The sequence below is a fragment of the Orbicella franksi genome, chromosome 10, assembly GCF_964199315.1.
Source record: "Orbicella franksi chromosome 10, jaOrbFran1.1, whole genome shotgun sequence".
NCBI lineage: Eukaryota > Metazoa > Cnidaria > Anthozoa > Scleractinia > Merulinidae > Orbicella > Orbicella franksi.
Window position 1 is genome coordinate 4,617,810 of NC_138154.1, and position 11,471 is coordinate 4,629,280.

Genomic DNA, 11,471 nt, shown 5'->3' on the forward strand with positions numbered 1-11,471 from the left:
ATTGCCCTACCAGAAGCAAACCCTCTTTTTCTCAATCAGTCCATCAGTCATGGCGCAAAACAAAAAATAGGCTGCACAAAAGGTAAGAGTGAGAAGCATAATAATAATAATAAAAGCTTTATTTAAAACTGAAAGGCCGATCAGCGAAGTCGGGGAGGAAGACGCTGGTATAAGCCAATGATCAGTATCTATAAATTACATGGTTAAAAAACAATAATCAATCAAACAATACTAAAAAAAAATCTGAACACTACGTTTATGATCAGTCTTGTCTAAATCACTAAAAAATTTAAGAAGTTTAGTTTTAAAAATTTTCAGACTACTGCAGTTTCGATGGTCGTTTGGGAGGTCATTCCATTCCTTGGCAGCAGCGTACATGAGTGTGGACTGGCCCATAGCAGTTTTAGTTCTAGGGAGATGAAGTTCTCTGTTGTCTCTCAAGACCTTACCATGGAGGTAAGAAGGGCTGGCAGAGTTGCAGCCCTCCTTATCACAGAGGTGGGAAGCATGTTCCCACCTTTTGTGCGGTCATTTCTCGTTTTCCTTTTTCCGCATCACACACTCACTCAAATAAACTAGATGCTTTGCTGCATTTACCCAGGCAGTTGTTATACTGAGAAGCATAAATGTTCTGCATTTGAAGTCGAACAAAATTCAATCGAATCAATGTGCTTAAACTATTCTGCCTTTGATTTCATTTCTTGGAATCGATTAATAGCTTATTACTCATTTGCAGGCCTTTAGGGCATGAAATGAACATTTCAGTTTATTTTCCTTGGCCCTTGTCGTTGTTTTTCTGCGTTTCTCAAGCAAGCGAGACATTTTGAATTTCAGAGATATGGCAGTGCATGACATAGAGCTACGAACACATTTGTCAAAAGACATACTTATCTCATGATTTTTAGCCCATTCAGAAGTTAAAGTATTAGGAAAAGTCCTTATGTAAATGTTTGTTTGTTCAGTACAGATAATCAGTTGCCTAGATAGCCAAAGTAAGTTCCAGATGTTAACACTATTTTCCGGCCGCAATGTTGGTGTACCACGGAGGTACACAGAGGTACACCAACATGGCGGCTCCATACTGGGCTCTGTAAATTTGTGCAAATTTTGCGACAAATATCTCAGGTTTAGGAAAATGCACAGACTTAAAAATTAGAGAAGTGTCACCTTTATTAATCTCCCATAACATCACAATTTCTTGACTTTATCCACGAAATGGTTTTTGAATAATTTTTTTATTGCATTAGGATTGTGTGACAGTGCAAGCCAAGCAAGCCAATGTACAATAATTCACTACATGGGTTTCATCCTTGTGAAAACACATAACTATGTTACAAGAAAATAATGAGAGAATATTGCTTAGTTCTAGATTTTAACTTTATTATACTTTACGAAGTTTCTCAGAGCGTTTTACTTACCGGTAGGTGTACTCAAACAGATACATTCATTAAAAAAATTCTCTAGCCTTTGTGCTCTCGTTGCTCAGACATTCTTGAGTTCGTGCTGGGATTTTACATGGTTCATGATCACGTCTAAAAATACAATGACACTTCTGAAGATGCTTTTAATCAAGTTGAAGAGTTGATAGCCGGGGTTGATAGCTCCTTTGGTATAACACGATTCTTGATAAATTCACTCAAAATGTTTGCTCGTAAATTGATCTCTCGTAAGGCTTGTAGACTGACCCGTTCCGAAAACGCTTAACTTCCTTTAGTGTTGGTCTACTGCGAACAGTGTGTTTGTTTGTATGTGGTTTCATCGCCTAGAAATCATGGAATCTGTGCTAACTTTTCACAACGACAAGTTCTGTAAATTCCATGCACAGGTGACGCATGTGCTTTAGAGACCAGATGGCAATTTGTGACTGAATGAGGAAAAAACGAAAAGAGAGAGCTGAACTTTAAACCCAGGCATCAATGCCTGGGTAATAAATAAAATAACAGTTGATGAACTGAGCAGAGGAAGGACAGCCTGTAATGTACGCTCTTGGTAGCTGAAATCTGAAAGGGTGTATCGTTGATCTTTTTATTTGCCTGCTTTTGCCCAAAGACATTCAGTTTGGCGAATATGAAATTATTTTCCCACTAATATTTCTGTTAGGATAAATACAGGACATTTTGAGCAGCTTGTAATTTGACTGCTGTAGTATGATCACCACATGTCAACTTTTCAGTATTTCCATAGTAAAAATATTAAACTAAGTGGTAATTAATTAAGCAAGGTTGATTAGTAAGAATATAATATAAAGGAAAGTTCATTAATATATTACCATAAAACTCATTGTTCAAGCATTTGGCATCAGCATGGGAGCCTCTACTGCAGCAGGTGGAACAGCAATGACTACCTCAGCTATTTCAGCCACACAGGGTCCATCTTGCCTGAAACCTGCTTTGTCTCAAGTAACTCCAGCCTCAGCTACTCAGCCACCCAGACAACAGCTGCACCAGTCTCAAAGTTAAAAATCAGCGTATACTCTTTAAGCCCTCCCCCCCAAGGAGGGGAGAATCTGCCTCACCCCCATGAATTTTTCATGATCATAATCTTTCTGATATGTTTTTATGAAAATGCAACCAATTGTTCTGAATTCATCTGAAGCTTCCCTAGAGGCAATTTGCAATGAAATGTAATGCCATCTTACAACATAGCAAAGGGATGTTTTTCATTTCTATGTCATGGGAAAAAAACAGCAAGAAATCCAAATGAAATTAAACAACAACAACAACAATTCTATTTATACACACAAACATCTAATTCAAGTAGTATACTAGAGAAAAGATTTCACACAAACCCAGTTAGCATAATCTGTCAAGGCAGAAGGTGAGGAATGTTGCTTGTCAGAAATACAATAGTTTTCTCCACTCTAATGCCCGGAACAAATCATCTACATTACAGATGTTATATGTAGGCTAAACAATGGTTGTTAGTTTACATTAAATCTGACAAAATCTGAGTCCATGTTAATCGCATCAGGGCAGAAGTTATCAAGACTTTTGGATGGTCATTCTTTTTAAAGTAATTAGCAGATAAGAAATGCCTCAATTCTGCTGCTAAAAAACTAGCAGGCACCAAGAACACCAAAGAGGTGTAAGGAAAAACACGAACTGATGGGCAAACGTTTCTCAGCTTTTTAAATTTTTTTAAGATCGTCTGAAGAGACAAACTGTAAATAGGCCCTTTGCATGACCCAGTCACATGGTACGGAATTAATTATGCTGGGACGCAAGTTACACAGTGGGACTTCCAAGACAAAGAACTCGTAACAGTCCAGCCCAACATTCCTTTGGTTTGAAAGTTGCACTGTGTAACTTAAGTCCCACCATAATTTATTCCGTACCATGTGACCAGATCATGCAAAGGGCCTACTGAGCCAGTTTGTGCTAATTTTGTGTTAGAACTGTACTGTTGTTTTTCTTCTCGAGAAACTTCTCTTACGTTATTTATTGGTTTATTTATTTTTCTTTCAGCTTAATAGTTTAGATCCCTTGCTTACGTTTGCTTGCCTAGAATAGCTTTGCTAATAGTGGGCTACCAAGTACTATTATCTGAGTTTGTAAAATAGAGTCATTGTTGATGTTGCAAGTGAAGCTGTATGCACAAAAAATACACCTTCCTAGTTTCATTGTCGTTGATGTCATAGTCAAAGAGAGGCAGGATGTGGACAAAATCATGTCCAAGTTAAAAAAAATAGAAAAAGTACAATCCTTTTTATAAGATAAGATAAGATAAGATGTAATGACTAAAAATGAGACAAAGGATGCTGTGTGTTTTTGTGCCTTGAAGTGGCTTGATAGGTCCTGGAAGGTCCTGGAAGGTCCTGGAAGGTTTTTGAAACTGAAACAAAAAAGTTAGAGAAATGAATAAGTAAATAAATATACTAATTAACCACTCCACCAATGGAGCTTTTCAGGGCTAATGGAAACAAACAGCTGGAGGAAATAAAACTATTCTATCAATGTGAACTCTGTCTTTTTATTCTTTTGCTTTGATAGGTGCAGGGTGTGGTCCAGTGATTGAAAATACACTCAGAAGTCCCAGATATCCTAACTACCTATCCTAATTACCGAATAATACCAATTGTATTTCTTCGGTTCCTATTCCACAAGGCATGGTGATTAGTATTACCATTAACAAACTTTACCTGGAGGATAGTATATCTTGCTGCTAAGTACTGATTTTTAGGGTGTTAACAAGTTGTGAATGTAGGGAGAGGTCCAGCAACCTGCATCACTTTCTCGACAGAATGTAAAGCCTGAATGGGTGAGAGTCTCCTCAATTGTTTTTGTCCAAAAACCCTCACATTTATACAAACTGGATTATTTGATTTCAAGTTTTAAAAGGAAACTGATCAGCTGTGGGCATGTGCTCAGTTCCGTCAACAACTTCGAATTCTTTAAGTGGCACAAGGCTGAATTTCCTTAGTTTTATCCTCAACTAATAATTGAATGCTCTCTAACTTACACGATTTTTTAGTAACAATGACAGAAAATTCTGAAATTAAAATATAGCTCTCATTTAATATATGAATCACTTTGAATTGCTGATCAACTTAAGTGGAGTGACGCAATCCTAACTGCAGAAAATGTGTGATTCTTCTCAGAGCTTGCTACCTAAAAGGTCCTTTTGATTCGGCTGCTCTTATCTAGTGTATACACTTTTAGTATAATTTCAGTGTTGAACAAAAAGTTTCCAGATCTCATTGATTGAGCGATTCCTCATATGACGCTATATTTAGCGCTCCAGGCAGTGAATATAACATTTTTGAGACCTGGTTACTAAGCTCGCCACCTTTGCCATCTCGGCAAGTAAACATGGCAGACAGTTGCTGAATCAAATTTCTATTTGTTCGAAAGACATCATTCCAAGTCCAGGATATTTGAAAGGATGGAGAACTTTCAAAATGACTGCTGTTGCCCTTGGACCAAAAATTGTTTTAAGAACTTGTATTCAAGGAATTTAAGAATTACAAATGCAGTGGTTACATTGATTGCCAGCAAGTCAGACTGATTGACTTTAATTTATTTTTCTTCAAACTAAAGCTACTCTTTTTTAAACGATGATGACAACTGTCAATGAAGTCAACAACAATAAAACAAAGGTACGGGATGAATTTAGTTTTCGTAGTGTTTCGCTTGTTTGTTTTCCTGCCAAACTTGACATGTAAATTGATTGACAATTGATGTAAATGTAAGCTTATTATTACAGCTACAGCTGCAGGTGGGTATCATCATCATCAGTTCTCCAGGTGCCAGTAGGCGCATAAGGCCACATGTGTGTATGCAAACGAACAATTGCATCTGTGTTTCCATGTTTTAGTCATTATTCTGTGTTTCACCTCAGAAAATTATAGTAAAACAATTATTTGCCTCAGGCTTAGTGAACATTGGTGAATATTCACCTCCACTTAGTCTCCGTGAATATTCACCCGTATTCACCTCGCCTGCAGCGAATGACTGTTAATTATTTTTATCATCATTTTTTTAAAGATGAAGTCTAGACAGAAACATGAGAAGAGGTAACGTGGTTTAGGTAACGTGAGTTTAGAGTCTGAAGATTGGGATACATTAGGCAACATGTTGCGGGACAATTTCCTAGTGTGCAAGTTTTCCTCATGTGAAAAAGGTTATCCCCAAAGCATGTTGCATGAAATGCAGCTGGTTTGAATTCATGAATCAGGGACAAAATGTCCCCAGTTTTAATTGTTGCATTGTGAGCACTGCTCTTGCAAACTGTCCCCACTACAACATAGAATAGAACAGTGTCCTCTTTATGTGCACCAGCTGGCATACTGTCCCTGCAACATGGGTCCTACGCATACAAACAAAGGGGCTTGACCCCACTTCACAACCCCGCAACATGTCCTTAGTGTGTGCCGACCCTAACACTTTTTGACACTGCTGTACTCAGGTTCTGGTGGATTATGGAATACAAGTCACGCAGCCAAATCACTTGTAACATTGGCACGAGAATCAACTATCACCTCATAGTAATTGAGGGTGACATATTACTACACTTCATGCTTTAACAAAGTCACACGGACTGAATTGTCATTGAAAATTTGCAGTTATTTTGCACGCACACTCATTTTTTCAATAATTTCAAGTTTCTAAAGTCAAAATGCCATTAATGACTTTATGTTAGTCTTCCCAGGAATTCACTTATCTATTTGCATCTAAATGTTCCTCCAAAATTTTGGGAAATAAAAAACAGTCGCCATTTTGTAGAAGGCAGCCGCTGCACTCTAATGGCTGATATTGTACGAGTAGCTCAGCCAATCAGATTGCAGCATCTGCATTAGTATACTTGTAGAATTCTATTTTAAATTGTAGATAGTGTAATGCAACTTAAACGAGAATGAACTAAGAAACTACAATGGCAGTAGGCTACACTTACTCACTCTTTAACTTAAGGTGGTACCGGAGGCTAATTTGGCTGATTTTGGGCATTTTTTGAGGGCTGTATCAGAAACAATATTAATGAGAGTGAAGTTGTTTCCACATGACTTCTTTGTTCTTTCAACTAGTTTCTGGAAAAAAAATTCTTCCCCAGCAATTTAAGGAATTTATAAAATTCAAGATATTTAGGGTGTGGTCATTTCTCATAATTTTTACAAATTTGGTCAAATCTAATATAGAATAAATTATTTTGGCCTTAGACTCGCTACCCAATTTAAATGGGATAAAATACAACATTTCACCGCAGCACACCTTTTCATTTTGATTTGATAAGTTGTAAAAATAAAAAAATGCAAAAAGTACTTTCGAAAAATATGCATTCCTGTCACATGACTACCATTTCGTTCCCGAGTGTGTACTGTGGCAGATATTTTTGTATTTGTATGTAGTTTGCATCTGCAAAGTTTGTAATCTCTGCTATAAATCCTTCTGAAGAAAACTCAATAAATGTGCCTTAATGTTGTACTCCATGGGTGCGAAACGTCCTCAAATTCAACATAAATTTCCCCAAATTGCTTGCCATCTATCTTTTTCTCTTGGCATGGCAGCCATGTTTGGAGTGTCTGCAATTACAATTGCCAGCTGTAAAATGCATTACATCCCTCCAAATATAGCCATGATGCCCATATTTGAGTCAAGATTATTCCCACGAAACCGATCTGACGAGATAATCCCTTCACCTAGCAACGACACCTTCGTTCACCACACTCAGTGGGGAGTTGAGAGTGGACATTAGAAGCTTGAGGTAAATCAGCAAACGGAGATACCAGGTTACAGAAATATATTCAGAAAGAGAGAATTTTATTTGTAGAAAGAGAGAAAGTTATTTATTTAGGGCATCCAGTGATGCAAATTCAGGCGGGTCAAACACCCTTCACGATTTACGAGGCACAGGAAGTGGTTCGAGAATACGGTTGGACTCAGACAAGCTGGAGAAATATGGCTGGAGTGTTGTTTTGAGGGACATTGGAAACAAATGGCTTCTAACTTTCACTGACCCAGAAGGCCGTAGACATAAAAGTGCCAGAGAAGTAGAACGAAAGCTGAATTTTGAGGGAACTTTACATCCTTTTCTAAAAGATGAAGCTACCAGCAAAACCACCAAAGAGACCGGGATTGTGACTGTAAAGCCAAACGACAAACATTCAGACGATCCTAATTAGGAGCCACCATTGAAGCAAAGAATTCATTCGGATGAAGTGAAAAATGAGTGAGTAACGAATCACAAATTTTGTCTTTCTAAAAGTATTTATTACAGAGCAAGATCACTGTCTGTATTTGTAGTTTACAGTTGCAGGCTATAAATATTCGCAAGTAGGTGTCAAACATTGTGGTGAAGCAAAATCCGTGGACAATATGACAAAATTGTAGAAGTATTTTTGTTTACAATGTTCAAAACATCTTTGGATTTTATTTACCCTTGTCATGCGGTGGCCATATTGGATATGACGTATGTACTTTAGGCATGAAATAGGGGCGATGTGTGTTTAATCTGTGAGTTTACAGCTAATCATGCCAAATATAGATTAATGTAGTGTGCCCTTGTGCTGAAATAACAGATCAAAAGGTCAGTTAGGAATTACCTTTCATCGCTTTCCAGTTGACAAATATACAAAGAAAAGCTGGATTGTAAGAATTTGTCGAGATGTTGGCAAAAACTTCCAGGTTAGTGATTGTGTTTTACGACTTCAAGATAAGCAAGCTTTATCTGTAATCAATTTGTTCAGGTTTGCAAAGTAATTAATTACATTTAATTTGATCGACTAGAATTACGTGTAGAGCCGAGCTGCTATTTTACTACGTTGCTTATGCTTCATAATAAAACGTTACAATTGTCCTTTAGATTTCGAGAAGCACAAAGGTTTGCTCGTAACATTTTAAACCATCAGACTTTCGAACGACCTTCTCTGGGAAACGTGTATTGAGGAAAGGTGAAAATGGATTCTTGCTTTCCTTTTTTTTGGAGAAGGTACTGTCCAGCAAAATACAGAAGGAACTGCACCTTTCCTCAATACACATTTCCCAGAGAAGGTTGTTCGAAAGTCTGATGGTTTAAAATGTTCTGAGCAAACCTTTGTGCTTCTCGAAATCTAAAGGACAATTGTAATGTTTCATTATTACGGGCAATAAAGAGTTCATAAGGAACGTAGTAAAATAGCAGCTCGGCTCAACACAATTCTAGTCGATCAAATTAAATGCAATTAATTACTTTGTAAACCTGAACAAATTGATTATAGATATCAAGCTTGCTTATCTTGAGGTCATAAAACACAATCACTAACCTGGAAGTTTTTGCCAACATCTCAACAAATTCTTACAATCCAGCTTTTCTTTGTATATTTGTCGACTGGAAAGCAATGAAAGGTAAATCCTAACTGACCTTTTGATCTGTTATTTGAGCACAAGGGCACACTACAATGATCTTTATTTGGCATGATTACCTGCAAACTCAGATTAAACACGGATCACCTCGATTTCATGCCTAAAGTACATACGTCATATCCGATATGGCCACCGTGTGACAACGGTGAATTAAATGAAAACATCTTGCATTGAAATAGCAAAGCTACTTTTAAATTTGGGTGATGATTATTGTGGAGCGATTGCAGAATACCTGGCCTAGCTATTTACATGTGCGTGTGTGTTGTGAAGAACGAGGTGCAAAACAATAGTTGCTATTCTTATTCAATGAGATGCTTATAGCTGGGCCGGGTATTCTGCAAGTTTTGCTTCTTAGTAATGTGACTTGTAACAGTCTGTTCTGAGAGTCATGTCACCAGTCAAAAATGCACTGGGTAATGTAGGTATTGCTTGTGGTGGTGTAAAAAGTCAATGGTGGTCTTGGCTCTGGTTTCTGAGGGAGGCAGCACTTATCTTCTCTTTTAGAATTTCTAGTTTACAATATTCTTTTGGTGGGTGATATTTGATGAGAAACAACTTTCTGCCTCTCTCCTACCTTGCCATCTTCACATCTTCACATGCATAGTGAACTCTAATCTTACAATACTATTTCTTCCTTCATTTTAGGCTAAGCATTCCTGAAGGATTGTTCCTTGGGACAACATCAAGCATAATAGGTTTAGTTGACCAGTTCAATATATTTCAAGTGTACAACAAATGATGGTAAATGTAAAGGTAAGAATATTATCTCGTATTATTAATTTTATTAAATCCAGAACAGTAGAATGTGAAGTTGTGAAATGACCCAGTTTCATTTTTGATGTCCAGTCAACCCGTAGTTACATTCCTTTCTTGTTATATATTTTGTCTCAGGAAAGCTTGGTGGAGAAATGAAGTTCTTGTTTAGTTGCAATGGCTGTTGGCAAGAAACTATCGATTATCAGAGTAGTCACCTTGCTCTGGAGTCACGGCATCAACTGGTGTCCCTTAGCCCTATCCTTAGCTTTTTTATAAGTGGGTATTGCTATGGGTCTTACAGAAAAACGATGGGAACAGGGTTGGGTTTGGGTGTTATATCAGATAAGCCCTTTCTGGATGTCATTGATCTTGCTTTCCCTCACATCAGAGACCTCCTTGATGAAATGTGTGAGAGGGAGAAGGAATATATGAAAACCCTTCCATCAGACCAGTTGGGGAGTTGGTCTTGTGCTGTCACAACTTGTGATGGTTATTGGCAGATCTGAGGTCATTTTAGCCAAAACTGTACCTTTGTGGTAAAAAATTACTTGACAGGTGGACTGCTCTATAATGGTCATTTATCAATTAGGGGGGCTGATAATGTATGTGAAGAAGATTTGTGGAAGGGTACATCGAAAGCTGCAGAGGGGCATTTAGCCCAGGTTTTGTGGGCAAAAGCAAAAGAAGAGGGCTAAAAGTGGAGGTTAACTGGCGAAAGGATTCCGATACTCGTTTTCAAATGAACAAGAATCCAGAGTACTGTTGTGCGGGGGGCATGTGGGGAGGGCTCATGGGAAGAAACTCGTCGAACTCCAGGCCAACAGTTCATTCAGCAAGGCATTTATTGACAGCCACAAAAAAGATTACCCTGATATGGGGAAAGTGAAGTGTTGCTGTATTGGGAAGAAGCACACTTATGTGGCCACTCGCAATAAACCATAATGCGGTTGTATAAGCCCAGCATTTATACAGAGTGCAAAACGCAACCATTATTGTGCACTAGTTCAGGTGGGACAGAATCCTGATAAATATAGGGAGACTATGCTGTGTTTGGGAAAACATCATTCCTGTGACATACATGAATGGGAAGGGTGGTTAATGTCAGTTTCATCCTCTAAAGAAATGCAGTTGTAAGGAATGCCCAAGCGATGAGGATGGTTTTTATGAGAATTTAAAATGCCCTGGGGCAGCATACCATTCAGCCCATGTTTTAAAGTGCGAATTTCATGCTCTGTGCTATGAAATAAAATGTTCTTCTAGGGGTAGGGAGGCAGAAAAAGTCATTGACCCTGGGTTTGGAAAGGGGCACTCCAACCTGCCAGAATCGACATTTAGTGTCCTTACTAAGTTCAGGGCTAAGAATGTTAACCTACATCAGAAGCACTACTATGCATCAACAAATTTGGGCCTGATACAGGCAAATATGACATGCTGCTTCAAGAAGAGACAGTCCGACTATCACTGGATAGTGGATTTGTATTCAAGACTGGGCTTGCCATAGCTTGATGGCATCCAAGAAATGGTAAGTGTTCTTATTCGTTTACATGTACAGGCAAAATTTTAGTGCCTTATATATCTCATGAATGTGTGATATAATGCTAAATAAATAAATCAGTTAATCATCTCAGACATTTTGTTCTGCTCTATTACACATACACTCAATTACTACATATCAGTGACAAATTTGTCTTTTATTTCTCGGCAGCGTACAAATGATAATCAAGGTAGAATGAAATGTTTGGAAAGAAAAAGGACTACAGAGGGAAAAAAAGAAGCGGGTCCAATTGAAAACCAGCAGGACAGAAGAACAAGGACTAAGGCAAAGAAAAACTTTCATATTGCAAATCAAACTGCAGAAACTATTGGACCAAACAAACATGC

General features: G+C 37.9%; 1 protein-coding gene and 1 pseudogene across 1 annotated transcript in view; both read left to right on the forward strand.

The window, feature by feature from the left end:
* The window catches only part of LOC145501132 (uncharacterized), a 329,746-nt gene that overhangs the window by 101,161 nt on the left and 217,114 nt on the right, over positions 1-11,471 (forward strand). The gene's annotated exons all lie outside the window — the stretch shown is intronic.
* LOC145501172 (uncharacterized) overlaps positions 9,658-11,471 on the forward strand; it is a 4,044-nt pseudogene continuing 2,230 nt past the window's right edge.